Genomic DNA, 17,010 nt, shown 5'->3' on the forward strand with positions numbered 1-17,010 from the left:
CTACTTCTTATAACTAAGTTGAATGAAACTAATTCACTTTCATTTTTAATAATTCCCATGTGAATTTAAAAATATGTAACTCTTGTTAAAAATCATCTTTTTTCCCAGCCCAAAATATTTGGAGAAATATACTAAAAACTGTAGATGATTTTAATGCTCTTTTTAAAATATCATTGAATAAAGAAATATTTAGAGAAAAAATTCAGCTGCTTTTCTAAATTTTCTTGATTCTTATAAAGTTTTAGTTACAAATGCTGTTTATTTTGAGTATTAAATGACTGACAAGAGAAATACCTTTCTAGAAGTCTCTGTCACTACTTAAGTATGAATATTTAGCTCTACAGAAATATAGGCCTTTACTGCAACTCTGCCAGAGCAAGATGACTAAAAGCAAACAACCTCTACATCACAAAAGAGTCAAGGTCCCTAGTAATCTTCCCATGGGACTCAATTTAACACCTTCTTTTTTTTTTATTTTTTAAATGTTTAATTTATTTTATTTTGTTTTTTAACATCTTTATTGGAGTATAATTGCCTTACAATGGTGTGTTAGTTTCTGCTTTATAACAAAGTGAATCAGTTTTATATATATATATATATATATATATATATATATATATATATATATATATATGTTCCCATATCTCTTCCCTCTTGCATCTTCCTCCCTCCCACTCTCCCTATCCAACCCGTCTAGGTGGTCACAAAGCACGGAGCTGATCTCCCTGTGCTATGTGTCTGCTTCCCACTAGCTATCTATTTTACATTTGGTAGTGTATATAGGTCCATGCCACTCTCTCACTTTGTCAACAGCTTACCCTTCACCCCCCCCATATCCTCAAGTCTATTCTTTAGTAGGTCTGTGTCTTTATTCCCATCTTGCCCCTACGTTCTTCATGACCTTTTTTTTTTCCCTTAGATTCCATATATATGTGTTACCATACGGTATTTGTTTTTCTCTTTCTGACTTACTTCACTCTGTATGACAGACTCTAGGTCAATCCACCTCACTACAAATAACTCAATTTCATTTCTTTTTATGGCTGAGTAATATTCCATTGTATATATAGGTGCCATATCTTCTTTATCCATTCATCTGTTGATGGACACTTAGGTTGTTTCCATGTCCTGGCTATTGTAAATAGAGCTGCAATGAACATTTTGGTACATGATTCTTTTTGAATTATGGTTTTCTCAGGGTATATGCCCAGTAGTGGGATTGCTGGGTCAAATGGTAGTTCTATTTTTAGTTTTTTAAGGAAACTCCATACAGTTCTCTATAGTGGCTGTATCAATTTACATTCCCACCAACGTGCAAGAAGGTTCCCTTTTCTCCACACCTTCTCCAGCATTTATTGTTTGTAGATTTTTTGACATAAATCACAGCAAGATCCTTTTTGACCCATCTCCTAGAGAAATGGAAATAAAAACAAAAATAAACAAATGGGATCTAATGAAACTTAAAAGCTTTTGCACAGCAAAGGATACCATAAACAAGACCAAAAGACAACCCTCAGAATGGGAGAAAATATTTGCAAATGAAGCAATTGACAAAGGATTAATCTCCAAAATTTACAAGCAGCTCATGCAGCTCAATATCAAAAAAACAAACAACCTAATCCAAAAATGGGCAGAAGACCTGAATAGACATTTCTCCAAAGAAGATATACAGGTTGCCAACAAACACATGAAAGAATGCTCAACATCATTAATCATTAGAGAAGTGCAAATCAAAACTACAATGAGATATCATCTCACACCAGTCAGAATGGCCATCATCAAAAAATCTACAAATAACACCTTCTTATTACTCATCAAATGCATCTAAACAAATGAGCCTACTGACATCATTTGTTTCACAGCTGGCCCACTTGATAAAAGAAAATTATTTCCATGCTCAGTATTTGAGAGGTAATGGACTCTATAATGGCCCCAAATACTGTACTCTACCTTGTTTCTAGAAAAATGTCAACATAAACATACATATAAATGTACTGTAAAACATGAAGGTTATTTGTACTTAATATAACTGCTCACTATTCCTTCACATTGTTAAGCTCTACATGGTACATGTACAAAAGAGTAGAAAAAAAAAATGAGGGCTTGAATCTACAGCAAATAAAACCTTGGATATTTATAGTGTATTCCCTCACAAAATGCAAAGTGCATTCCAATAGACTATCCCATTTATATTATAAATTGAATAACCACAGAATCTAGGTTTCCACTAATGGTATAAAATCTAAGACACCAAACAAGCAGGAGAAAGGACAGATCCTCACTGCTTGGAGCCCCCATGAAGGGACTGCATCTAACACCAGCCTTCACAAGGAAACACAGCTGGGGCCTGTGAACTGGCTCAGTGCAGCACCAATAATGTTGCATAGTGTAAAGCTGGATGGCTAATAAAGGTCACTTCATAGAGGTCAGGCCAGTCACGTTTTCTTTCCATGGTGTGCCAAATTTCTGTAAGCTGTTTATACAAAGAGGAAATGGCATCAAAACCCTGAATCTGTCCATCTCCCTTAAGGGACCACTGATGTACATGTGCTTGTCTCAGAGAAACATTTGTTACCATCTTCACGGAGAACTATTTTCTTTCAAACACACCATAAAAAATCTCTGACAGTACTTCAACTGGAAGGTTTGCTTGGTAAAGGGACATATATATAGGACCAGTTTAGGTGAACATCGACTGAAATTCTGAGTCCCTCTGAGGTCTTTCTTCTCTCTTTACAAAGCACAATGAACCAGTACTGATACTGTCTTCTAAATGCCAAAAAAATGCAAATTCTAGTGAACGCTCAAATCCAAACCAATCACAATTAATTAACTGAATTTCTGTGAAGCAGTGTGACCTAAATGATATGGGAATTATGACATCCCAAGGCAGAGTAAAATGATGGAAAATTCTCTCCAAACTCAGTGAAAACTGTCATTTCAGTTACGTGATCCCATTTACAATGTGGAAAGTCTGGAAGTCATTGTCAAGACCAATCGCCTCAAACTTTCTGAAAACCCTGACATTCTCACATCGATTATATGACTATCTGAATAAGGTGGAAATGCAAGCCACTCTTCGTTTTTTAAGGGTTAGTTTATGAATCAGCTAATTCTTAGAGGCCTCACCCATTTCTCTTCAATCACTACATTAGAAAAAAAATGCTCCCAGGATAAAAACTTTAATTGCAGTTAGAAGTTTTTCAAAGATTTTTGTATTTATTTTATCATCAAATCTCCATGCCAACTTCAGCCACACAAACAACACATAAAGCATAAAAAAGGGTGGCCACAATCAGTGACATATAAACTTGGCAAAATGATCTTAATATTGATGAAGGCCATTACTTGTTTTCTCCCCAGCATATGCCCTTTTCATCCACACACTGCTTTCCTTTTCTCACCAAGTACCTTCTCTAGATTTCATTAATAGAGACTTGTTTTCAGCAAACTAGACTAGCCATGGTAGTAGTTAATTTTAAGTTAGGTTAATAATGGCAAAAGTTATAGTTTTTCAGAAAGGTATTTGCATTATAGGACTTCAGTTTAATTTTTGGTGTTAGTTTCTTGTGTACTGCTTCAGATCCTCTCAGCCCCACCTTTTATTCCAGCCACTGGAGCAATTACAAATTCTGTGAAATTTGGCAGCATTTGATCAGATGAAATCTTTAAGTTCCTTTCCTCAGCTCCATACCATGAACGTTTCATTTTCTGTCCTGAGGCTCTAGAATGCTTCATTGCATGACACTCACTAAACCCTCTTGACATTCATACATGTGAAAGGACATTTTGTGTGGAAGGAGAGTAAATGTGAAGTGAGAATATATATTGTCTTGGGAAGTGCTCAGTGTTATGGCCATCTGAGCAGGTGCTTGAAATAAGACTGAAAGATCAGAGATAAGGAAGGCTATTAGAGAAATAGAATGGACAAATAGGAGTTGGCAAAGCATGTAAAGATTTCTGTAAAACCAGAAAGCAGCCATCATGGAATATGCACTAAACTCCAAATAGAAAAAATGATTAGCCTGCTTTCATCATAAGCACCCCAGAAATGGCATAATGCATAGATGAATGGAGTGTCCTTGATGACAGAGGTAGAGGCTATGTATGGGCCCAACAGGAGGGATTCAAACATTCCTAGGTCCATCTAACTAATGCTGCTGCTTCTAAATGTCCAGTCTATCAAGAACAGAAACCATCACTCAGCCTTTGGTATAGCGGCAGGTGGATTAAATTGGTTCTCTTCTGCTTGGAAGGACCAGAAGTTCATCCTCATGGAGACAGAATTACTTATTCCAAGTATGTGATTGCCTTTCCTGTCCTCAGAGTCTTAGCCAACACCACGGTCTGGAGAGCTTATGGAATGCCTGATCCACAGTAGGTAGTCCTACACAACACTTCATGCACTTCACAGCAAAGAAAATATGACAGTAAGTCCATTACCATAGGATCAAGTGATTGTATCACATACTGTATCATCCTGAAGAAGCTGGTTTCATAGAGCACTGTAATGTCCTTCCAAATCCACAGCTTAAGTGCTAGTTCAGAACCTTACGCTGGAAGGATGGTATGCTACCCTTCAAGATATGAGATAGGCGGTAAATCAGAGACCATTTTATGTGCTGTTTCCCCAGTAGGAAAAGAACATGGATCCAAGAACAGAAGGATAGAAGCAGGAGTGGGTCATTATCCTAAATGACCCACTGAGGAACCTAATGTTTACCATTCCCACAACTCTGGGCTCTACAGGTGTAGAGATCCTGGTTTCCAAAGGTGGTGCCATCTTGCAAGGGGACACAATAAAGGTCCCATCAGACTATAAGCTATGGTGGCCAGCAGAATAATTTGTACTCCTTGTGTCTGGGAACCAAGAGAAGAAATTATCTTCTTTGGGGGAGTAATTTACCCTGACCACCAGGAGGACACAGTACTGTTTCTACAAAATGGATGGAGAAAGAATAAGAGTTGAATACAAGTGATCCACTTGGGTACCTCTCAATATTCTCTTACTCCACTGTAACTGTGAATGCAGCAACTCTGACCTGAAAAGAATATGAAGCTCCTTTTATGAAGTCCCTGAAACTCCCCTCACTCATCAGTATTGTAAATCAGAAGCAATAGTACATCCCAAAAGGAAGCATGGGGATTAATGCCACCATCAAAGATTTAAAAGATTTAGGGGTGGCAATATCCATTATATCTTCAGTCAATACATTTGTTGGGCCCTACGAAAACTGAATGGTTAATGGCAGATAATGTTGAGCTCCATAAATTTTGCCAAGTGGTAGCCCCAATCACAACTGCCATGCAAAATGAGGTGTCTTCACTGGACAGAATAATGGGGCACATGGTACTAGGTAGGCAGCTATTGATCTGGTCAAGGCACTCTTCTAAATCTTTCGCAATAAAGAGGATCAAAGGCTGTTCTTTATTATTGTATGGGAAAACACATATAGTCTCTTTGCTCCATGATTATATTCATTTTCCTGCTCTGTCATAATACAGTCCTTAATTATCTTGATATTACATGGAAATGGACCATACTATAGCTACTCTTTTGGAGCATGATTAAAAAAAAAAAAAAACTTCTGAAAATAAATTCCTCATATATTTCATCTCAAAACATATATACTTTTTTACTTTAATAACATAACATATTCTGTTAGATTATATCATAATTTATTCAATCATCTGTTAATAATGCTTCCAATTTTGCTTGTAAACAATGTTCCGCTGATTTTCTAGATAATGTGTGATTTGTCTGATAATTTTCTTAGAACACAAGACTAAAAATGAACTTTAGTAGGACAAAAGATACATAATTTTTAAAACCTTAGATATGTATACTGTCACCTCAAGAAATATTATTCTAGTTTGCATTGCCACTAACATTTCTTGATACATTTACCAACATTAGGTAATAAAAATGGAAGAATTTAATTCAATAATATCTTCCTTGGGGAAATCTGTCCCTCCCTCTCTGTCTGTTTGTTGTTAGTTTATTTCTTAACCACCCCAGGATTATTTCAGTAATAGAAGGATACCACTAAACTGCTTTTTAAGGTGTCTGGTACTTTTTTTTTTTTTTTTTTTTTGTGGTATGCGGGCCTCACTGTTGTGGACTCTCCCGTTGCGGAGCACAGGCTCCGGACGCACAGGCTCCGCGGCCATGGCTCACGGGCCCAGCCGCTCCGCAGCATGTGGGATCTTCCCGGACCGGGGCACGAACCCGTGTCCCCTGCATCAGCAGGCGGATTCTCAACCACTGCGCCACCAGGGAAGCCCTGGGTGTCTGGTACTTTTAACTTTTTTTAATGGCCTTGATAAATTTGAGTGTTGACATTTGGGAATAAAAGATAAAGCTGAACTGATTGCTCTACATAGGAGTGAATAAGGAATTATGAGATTCTCAGAGAGTTAGAGTGAGATCTGGAGAGCAGAAGAGAAAAGTGAGAAGAAAAAACAAAAGCAAAGGAGAAAGAGAAACAATGAATACATGATCAGAAGGGAAAGAAAGAGAGACAGAAAAAGAGGTGGGGATGGGGAGAAGAAGGGGAAGAGAGAGAGAGATAGAGAGAGAACATAGGGGAGCACTCACATCATGGCAAGAATGGTAAATTTAAGGGGAGAAGAAAACTAAGATTGGCACAGGTAATGAGGACATTTGAAAGGGAGAATAAACAAGAGCTTTTAAGTGATATGTGTTAAGATGTGCAATATAGACATTTGAAAGATTTTCTGTAAAGTCTATCTTTTGCATTAATGTCATTGTTTAAATGGAAAAGAAAAGGGGACTTGGTGTGATGCTGACTGCCAAATCCTTCATCCACTTGGCAGTGATCCACAGTGGTTTGTCAGAGATTCTGGTGTACTGAAAGGGTAATTCTGGGCAGCTTTGGACTAGTAAGAAAACACTTAACCTGGGGTCAGGAGACTAAATCTAAGTTCTGGTATAACCTTCTAAGCGATAATGAGAGTGTCATCTAAAACCCTCCCAGCCAAAATTTCTTCAGTAGGAAAATTTAAAAGATAATATTGAGCATTCTGAGTTATTAGACTAGTTAAGTATATAATTTTTGAAGAAAAAAGATTTGCTTAATGTATTCCACGTAGTAGTCATTGTGCAGACTATAATCCTTAGAAATACGTTAGAAACAGCCCAGAATAAAATATGTAAACCAATGGGAACTAGGTAAGAAGGAGACAAAGGGATTTTACAGCTCTATAAAGTAAGAATTACCCAACTTATTTGACTCTAATTTGATTCCATCTCTTATTTACAAAAACTGTATTATTGAATCTCGATACAAAATAATATATAACTGAAAACTTATTTGAAAATTACTATAAAGAATATATAAAGTTGTCTCTTTTCAGTGATTACCATTTTCCATCAGATGGTTAGAAAGATTTACCTCAAGAAGTGTTTGCCTAAAACCCAGCAATATTGTGATTTCTTATGATTGTTTAAAATACTTAAATATTTAAAAATATTTATTAAATATAATAAGAATTTTCTACTTTATCAGTTTCCACATATTTATTTTTTCCATAATCAATCAGAGAGGTTTAGAGGGAGTGAACTGTTTAATTTTAATTATCATGGTCTATTTGATTGACATAGAAATATATTGAATTACTTACAAAACTGCTAACTATGTAAATCTACTTCTTCAGAAGATACTGACTGAGGAAGCCCTAATAATCTAATGTAAAAATATGTACTTTGACCATTTTTAAAATATGAATTATTGATCCAACTAACAGCTCCAAAGGAGCTATTAATGTCCATCATTAAAACTATTTAATGACTTTTTAAAGCAATGATTATTCACCTAATTGACCATAACAGTTGCTTTGGTGGAGTTATGGTATGACATCTAATATCTACTTAAAGACTTTATGGAATTACAATTATTGCTTCATTGTACTATCACAGAAAGGTAAGTAATCACTACTACCAATTGTCAATGGGAGAGCAGAATTAAAACTCATCCTTGCTCAGTGGAGTAAATTTCAACATTGTAACATCAGGATATCACAATAGGAATGAATTTACCTGTCAAGATGTCTTAGAAACTTAAGGTTGAGAGTTACTGTACCCTCAATTTAAGCCCATATTCTGAACTTCCTTCCCTCTCACTTTTTTTTCCTGTCCTCCCTCTCTGCTTCTTTTCCTCCCCACTTTCCTGCATCATTCTCTCTTTAATTTTACTAACAGTTATACACTGTGCTCAGTGTACAATTATACACTGCTTGACCCTAGTAGCACAAGTTAAATAAAACCCATTCCCCTTTTCATATTCTGGTGAAGTAGGGAGAAAAGTTGATGAAAATTTATGGCTCAGTGTATTAAATGTTATGATAGATATGTACAAAGGAATCACAAAAAGATATCTTCTAATTCAGATAAGAGAGTCAGAGAAGGATGTCTGGAAACCATAATGTTACATAACCTGAACTTTTTGGAAAGAAGTCTATTCAAGTAGATCTGGAGAGAGAGGGTACATCTATCTGTGGCCCATGTCAAGGAATCATATTTGACTTATTCCAACCTCTAACTATCAAGTGAATTAAATTTTCCTCTTTTGGATTTACTGGAAGAAAATGCAACTTCTATCATCTGTCTCTTAGTTGAGAACTTACATTTATATTTAACTAATGCTACATTTAAGTAGTAAGATACTTGTTGCAAGAGAACACTATGCATGGTTGCACAGTGGTTAAGACTCCACACTCCCAATGCAGGGGTCCCGGGTTTGATCCCTGGTCAGGGGACTAGATCCCACATGCATACCACAACTAAAAGTCTGCATGCCACAGCTAAGGAGACTGTGTGCCACAACTAAGGAGTCCACATGCCACAACTAAGCAGCCCACATGGCACAACTAAGCAGCCCACCTGCTGCAACTAAGGACCAGTGTGACCAAATAAATAAATAAATACATAAATATTTTTTAAAATGTTCCTGGCTTGGAAAGCTTAGCAGTCCATCAGGTCCTGCTCTCATTGACACTGCTGCAGGATATTTAAGGTCTATCTGGCCCTTCTGAAGCTTAGACAAGAAAGAGAAATCAAAGGTTGGTGAATTTGTGGTGAGGTAACATATGAGTCATCCATTGTTTCTGATCCTGGTGTTTCCTACTGTTTATTTGTTTGAATTAGTATCATGGTTTCTACAGAAGTAGAGGACAATCATTCAAATTGTCCCTGCTTCACTTACTCAATAATAAGTTCTCTCCTCCCATTACAGACAAGAAAGAATAGGATGGTGAATCAGTTACCAACAAGATTTATGATAGCAGGAAAGGTCTGGAATTGGAGTATGCATTGCAAAATTAGTTGACATTCTAAAGGATAGGGGGAAAAAAAGCACATGTTAAGATTATGAGAGAACAAAGGGATTATAGAAACAGTTCCATTATTATTTGCTAAGGCATATCCCCAACATCCAGTTGGACTGAAAATCAGGATAGCATGAATATAAATACTCACTCTTTCTAGGGCAAACAGCAGAGTTGTACAGCAACCTAGGAATTTATAATAGCAAATTTCTATCTCTGGATTGTACGTATATATCTGTGTGTTCAGGATTTGAAACAGGCCTAATGGAAATGTTGCAGGCCTAATAGAAATATATGCAGCAAAGAAAGAGAGTCTGATGCATCAGATAACTGTATTTCATTTCAGTATGGCAGGAATATAAAATGTGTACATGTGTGTGCACACATGTTCTTGTCTGGGTTTTGTGCTATGTACATTTGATAGAGGTAGCAAGGTAATGAAAAATAAAGGTACAGGGATAAGTAAGGAAGTCACCTAATAAACTGGCCTTATATGGCCAATTAGGGTGTTTGGACCTTATCCTAGAGATCAGATAGAGAACAATCAAGAGTAAGTATGGAGGAACAGTGTTAATTTCTGGAAAATTTACTCTGACACATCAATGAAGGATAGATAAATTGGGAAGGGATCTGAATGAAATTAAGCAGACCAGAAAGGAGGTCTTGGATATAGTCATAAGTCAGTTGAGATAACCTGTGCTTCAATTAAGCATTGCCAATAGCATTAGAGGAAATGAAAACAAGATGAAAAGAGTCATGGGAATGAATGATGGTGAGTTGCACAACAATGTGAATGTATTTAATACCACTGAAATGTACACTTACAATGGTTAAGACAGTAAATTTCATGTTATGTGTATTTACCACGATAAAAAAATTGGAGAAAAAACAGAAATTAGAGTATACAGAAATATTTGAGAGACAGGATTGTATTTTAGAATCAACTTAATGTGGGTATGAATAAGGAGTCTCTCTGGTGAATCTTATTTCTGAGTTGTACAACTGAACGGGAAAGGTGGACATTCTCAGATTCAGGAAAAACGGGAAGAGTAGAATTTTTGACTGGAGGAAGGGTGACAGGCTAGATCATGTATTGACTGTTAGACTTGTTGATTTTGAGATGTCTGTTGCCACCTAGTTTATGATGTCCAATGGGCAAAGAGAAATGTAGTTGTGGGCCTGAGGGGAAAGGTCTGAGTGAGGGATATTAGAGATATAAATTTGAGTCATAAAATTTGAAGTCATAAATAGGAGTCGTAAAACTTGAACTTAAAGCTATGGGGGTGGTAAAGAGAATGCCAAAGAGGGTTAGATAGGATGAGAGCCATTTCAAGCTGAGTACTGAACCTTGGTTACCCCTATGTGAATGGGGCATGTGATGGAAGAGTAGCCCTGGAATAGTGAAGAATAAACTGTCAAAAAAGGGAGAAAAGGGATTAGGCGAGACTGAGATCATAAGATAAAAGACAGGATAAGATCTCAAAAAAAGAGCTTTAAGCAGTAGCAAATGCTGCAGAAAAAAATATGTAAAAGAATGACATATAATTAGGAAGTACAAATAGTTTCAGCAGAAAGCTGGGCACAAAATCTAAGTCAGGCTAAATAAGAGTGAATTGATAAGGAAATGTCAATGACAAGGGAAGATATATAGCTCATGCTTGATATAAAAGGAAACAGAATAAAACTGTAACTGCAGGGAGAAAATGAGTGTGTAGATACAGGATGAAACAAAAGTTATTGTTTATGTTTATTTTCTCTTGTTTTGTTTTTAGATGGGAGACATGTCGGTCTGTACTTTGCTTAAAAGGCATCAGTGTACAGAGAGGGATTGAAGGTTCATGATAACATAAATAATTAGAAGAAGAGTGGGCTTCTAAAATATGAGTGGTTTATTAGCCTGGAACAGAAGGAATAACATTTCTGCTAAGATATCAGGAAAGAAAGGACAGGTTATCAAGAAACACTTCGAGTTCATGCCAAATGGCCTCTTTTAGGAGGCAAAATATCATTGTTATAAGCTGAGGCTCTAAAGAAAGACAATTTGGGCCCAAATCCCAGTCATATCACTTGGGAAAGTTGCTTAGGTTCTTTCGAACCTACTTCCCTGTTTGGAAAAATAGGGTGACATGGAATTAATTGAGAAAATATATATCAAGTGATTAATGTATTACATAGTAAATGCTCAATTCATGTTATAAGCTATTATTTTCTTTAGGAAAAAAACTGAGACAATCACCAGTGACACTAAAGTCAGCTACATGGTGAAGTTTTAGTTAGTAGGTTGGGGATTTGGGAGAGCTACTTGACTACAAGATGTGTCACATGACATTAAGAATTTTCTGCATGACATTGGGAGACCAGTAATGCCTTTCTTCAAATATAGTAAGTTAGAACATCCAATTATTTTGCAGCTTTCATCTCATTCTTTCCCCATGCACTCTTGTACTAATACAGCTTTAATGGCTCTCCATTCAAATCTGTTTTTTCAATGGACATATACTGAGCAGCTTTTATATGGCAGGCACTGTTCTAAGCTCTTAGAATGCAGCACTGAATAAAACAGGTAAAACTTTCCACCCTAATGGAATTTCAGTTAAGCAGAGAATTATACTGAGCAAGATAAATTACTGAAATAGATAGTGTGTTAAGTGGTGGTAAATGCTAAGGAGAAAAAACATGGAAATAGAAGAAAGTAGGGCTACAATGTTAGAGAGGATGACAGGTAAGGTCTTACTTGAAAGGTGACTGTTAAATAAAGATCCCAGAGGTGAGGGATCAAGTTATGTGGATAACTGAAGTATTCCAGGTACTTAATTTTTTTATACATCTTTGTTGGACTATAATTGCTTCACAATGCTGTGTTAGTTTCTGTTGTACAACAAAGTGAATCAGCCATATGAATACATATATCCCCATACCCCTTCCCTCTTGAACCTCCCTCCCACCCTCTCTTATCTCACCGCTCTAGGTCATTGCAAAGCACTGAGATTATCTCCCTGTGCTATGCTGCTGCTTCACACTAGCTATCTATGCTACATTTGGTAGTGTATATATGTCAATGCCACTCTCTCACTTTGTCTCAGCTTACCCTTCCCCCCCGTGTCATCAAGTCCATTCTCTACATCTGCGTCTTTATTCCTGTCCTGCCCCTAGGTTCTTCAGAACCATTCTTTTTTTAGATTCCATATATATGTGTTAGCATACGGTATTTGGTTTTCTCTTTCTGACTTACTTCACTCTGCATGACAGACTCTAGGACCATCCACCTCACCACAAATAACTCATTTTCATTTCTTTTTAGGGTGGAGTAATATTCCATTGTATATATGCCACACCTCCTTTATCTATTCATCTGTCAATGGACATTTAGGTTGCTTCCATGTCCTGGCTATTGTAAATAGTATTGCAGTGAACAATGTGGTACATGTCTCTTTTAGAATTATGGTTTTCTCAGGGTATATGCCCAGTAGTAGGATTGCTGGGTCTTATGGTAGTTCCATTTTTAGTTTATTAAGGAACCACCATACTGTCCTCCATAGTGGCTGAATCAATTTACATTCCCATCAACAGTGCAGGAGGGTTCCCTTTTCACCACATCCTCTATAGCATTTATTGTTTCAAGAGTTTTTGATAATGGCCATTATGACCAGTGTGAGGTGATACCTCACTGTAGTTTTGATTTGCATTTCTCTAATTTTTAGTGATGTTGAACATTTTTTCACGAGACTCTTGGCCATCTGTATGTCTTCTTTGGTGAAATGTCTATTTAGGTCTTCCACCCATTGTTGAATTGGGTCGTTTGTTTTTTTGATATTGAGCTCCATGTGCTATTTGTATATTTTGGAGATTAATCCTTTGTCCATTGTTTCATTTGCAAATATTTTAATCCCATTCTGAGGGTTATCTTTTCATCTTGTTTATAGTTTCCTTTGCTTTGCAAAAGGTTTTAAGTTTAATTAGGTCCCATTTGTTTACTTTTGCTTTTATTTTCATTACTCTAGGAGGTGGATCAAAAAAGATCTTGCTGCGGTTTATGTCAAAGAGTGTTTTTCCTAAGTTTTCCTTTAAGCGTTTTATAGTGTCTGGCCTTACATTTAGGTCTTTAATTCATTTTGAGTTTATTTTTGTGTATGGTACTAGGGAGTGTTCTAATTTCATTCTTTTACATGTACCTGTCCAGTTTTCCCAGCACCACTTATTGAAGAGGCTATCTTTTCTGCATTGTATGTTCTTGCCTCCTTTGTCATAAATTAGGTGACCAAACGTGTATTGGTTTATCTCTGGGCTTTCTACCCTGTACCATTGATCTATATTTCTGTTTTTTTGCCAGTACCATACTGTCTTGATTACTGTAGCTTTGTATTATACTTTGACATTAGGGAGCCTGATTCCTCCAGCTCCATTTTTCTTTCTCAAGATTGCTTTGGCTATTCGGGGTTTTTGTGTTTCCATTCAAATTGTAAATTTTTTAATTGTAATTCTGTGAAGAATGCCATTGGTAGTTTGATAGGAATTGCATTGAATCTGTAGATTGCCTTGGGTAGTATAGTCATTTACACAATATTGATTCTTGCAATCCAAGAACACAGTGTATTTCTGCAACTGTTTATGTCATCTTTGATTTCTTTCATCAGTGTTTTATAGTTTTCTGAGTACAAATTTTTCACCTCCTTAGGTATGTTTATTCCTAAGTATTTTATTCTTTTTGTTGCGATGCTAAATGTGATTGTTTCCTTAATTTTCGTTCTGATTCTTTGTTGTTAGTGTATAGGAATGCCAGAGATTTCTGTGCATTAATTTTTTATCCTGCAAACTTACCAAATTCATTGATTTGTTCTAGTAGTTTTCTGGTGGCATCTTTAGGATTTTCTATATAAAGTTTCATGTCATTTGCAAACAGTGACAGTTTTACCACTTCTTTTCCAATTTGTATTCCTTTTATTTCTTTTTCTTCTCTGATTTCCTTGGCTAGGACTTCCAAAACTATGGTGAATGAGTGGTAAGAGTGGATATCCTTGTGTTGTTCGTGATCTTATTGGAAATGCTTTCAGTTTTTTACCATTGAGTAGAAGGCTTACTGTGGGTTTGTCATATATGGTCTTTATTATGATGAGGTAGGTTCCCCCTATGCCCATTTTCTGGAGAGTTTTTTTATCATAAATGAGTGTTGAGCTTTGTGAAAAGCATTTTCTGCATCTCTTGAGATGATCAAATAGTTTTTATTCCTTACTTTGTTAATATGGTGTATCACATTGACTGATTTGTGTATTTTGAAGAATCCTTGCATTCCTGGGGTAAATCCCACTTGATCATGGTGTATGATCCTTTTAACATGTTGTTGGATCCTGTTTGCTAGGAAATCAAAAGAAAGCTGGAGGAGCAATACTCGTATCAGATAAAATATACTTTAAAATAAAGACTGTTGAGGAGACCTTCAAGATGGTGGAGGAGTAAGATGTAGAAATCACCTTCCTCCCCACAAATACATCAAAAATACATCTACATGTGGAAAAACTCCTACAGAACACCTAGTGAACACTGGCAGAAGACCTCAGACTTCCCAAAAGGCAAGAAACTGTCCACATACCTGGGTAGGACAAAAGAAAAAACAGAGACAAAAGAATAAGGATGGGACCTGCACCCCTGGGAAGGAGCTGTGAAGCAGGAAAAGTTTCTACACACTAGGAAGCCCCTTCACTGACAGAGACGGCAGGTGTGGGAGGAAGCTTTGGAGCCATGAAGCAGAGCAACAGGAGTGCAGAGTGCAAAGCAGAGAGATTCCTGCACAGAGGATCGATGCCAACCAGCACTCACCAGCCTGAGAGGCTTGTCTGCTCACGCACTGGGGTGGGTGGGGGCTGGGAGCTGAGGCTTGGGCTTCGGAGGTAAGCCCCCTAGGAGAGGACTGGGGTTGGCTGTGTGAACACAGCCTGAAGGAGACTAGTGCACCACAACTAGCCTAACGGAGGCTGGGAAAATATCTGGAACTGCCTAAGAGGCAAGAGACCATTGTTTCTGGGTGCACGAAGAGAGGGTATTCAGAGCACTGCATAAACGAGCTCCAGAGATGGGTGTGAGCCATAGGTATCAGCATGGACACCAGAGATGGGAATGAGATGCTAAGGCTGCTACTGCAGACACCAAAATGCCTGTGTGCAAGCACAGGTCACTATCCACACCTCCCCTCCTGGCAGCCTGTGCAGCCTGACACTGCCAGGGTCCAGTGATCTACGGACAACTTCCCCAGGAGAACACATGGCATGCCTCAGGCTGTTGCAACATCATGACGGCCTCTGCCACCACAGGCTTACCCCACATTTCATAATCCTCCATTCCCCCAGCCTAAATGAGGCAGAGCACCTGAATCAGCTGCTCCTTTAATGCCCTCCTGTCTGGGTGGGGAACAGACACCCTCAGGTGACCTTCATGCAGAGGCCAAAATTTAAATTTGGGGCCAGATACAAAGCTGAACCCCAGGAGCTGTGCAAACAAAGAAGACAATGGGAAACTTCTCCCAACAGCCTCAGGAGCAGCAGATTAAATCTCCACAGTCAACCTGATGTACCCCTGCATCTCTGGAATATCTGAATGGACAATGAATCATCCCAAAATTGAGGTGGTGGACTTGGGAAGCAACTGTAGACGTAGGGTTTGCTTTCTGCATCTAATTTGTTTCTGGTTTTATGTTTATCTTAGTTTAGTATTCAGAGCTTATTAACATTGGTAGATATGTTTATTGTTTTGGTTTCTCTCTTCCTTTATATATATATATATATATATATATATATATATATATATATATATATATGTTTATTTCCTTTTTCTCTTTTTCTGAATGTGTATGTACATCCTTCTTTATGTGATTTTGTCTGTATAGCTTTGCTTTTACCATTTGTCTTGGGTTCTGTCTGTCCATTTAGTTAGTTTGTTTGTTTTTTAGTATAGTTTTATGTGCTTGTTATCATTGGTGGATTCGTTTTTTGGTTTGGTTGCTCTCTTCTTTCTTTTTCTCTTTTTTTATTACTTTTTTATCTTTTTGTTTTGAATAATAATTTTTTTAGTTTTTATTTTAATAACTTTATTTTATTTTACTTTTTCCTTCCTTTCTTCCTTCCTTCCTTCTCCTTCCTCCCTTCCTCCCTCCCTCCCTCCCTTTCTTTCTTTCTTTCTTTCTTTCTTTCTTTCTTTCTTTCTTTCTTTCTTTCTTTCTTTCTTTCTTTCTTTCTTTCTTTCTTTCTTTCTTTCTTTCTTTCTTTCTTTTTCTCCCTTTTCTTCTGAGCTGTGTGGCTCACAGGGTCTTGGTGCTCCAGCTGGGTGTCAGGCCTGAACCTCTGAGGTGGGAGAGCCGAGTTCAGGACAAAGGTCCACCAGAGACCTCCAGCCCCACATAATATCAAAAGGTAAAAGCCCTCCCAGAGATCTCCATCTCAATGCTAAGACTCAGATACACTCAACGACCACCAAGCTACAGTGCTGGACATGCTATGCCAAACAACTAGCGAGATAGGAACACAAACCCACGCATTAGCAGAGAGGCTGCCTAAAATCATAATAATACACAGACACCCCAAAACACAACACAGGACTCAGTCCTGCCCACCAGAAAGACAAGAGGCAGTCTCACCCACCAGAACACAGAAACCAGTCCCTTCACCAGGAAGCCTA

Source organism: Kogia breviceps, chromosome 12, assembly GCF_026419965.1.
Source record: "Kogia breviceps isolate mKogBre1 chromosome 12, mKogBre1 haplotype 1, whole genome shotgun sequence".
Classification (NCBI taxonomy): Eukaryota; Metazoa; Chordata; class Mammalia; order Artiodactyla; family Physeteridae; genus Kogia; species Kogia breviceps.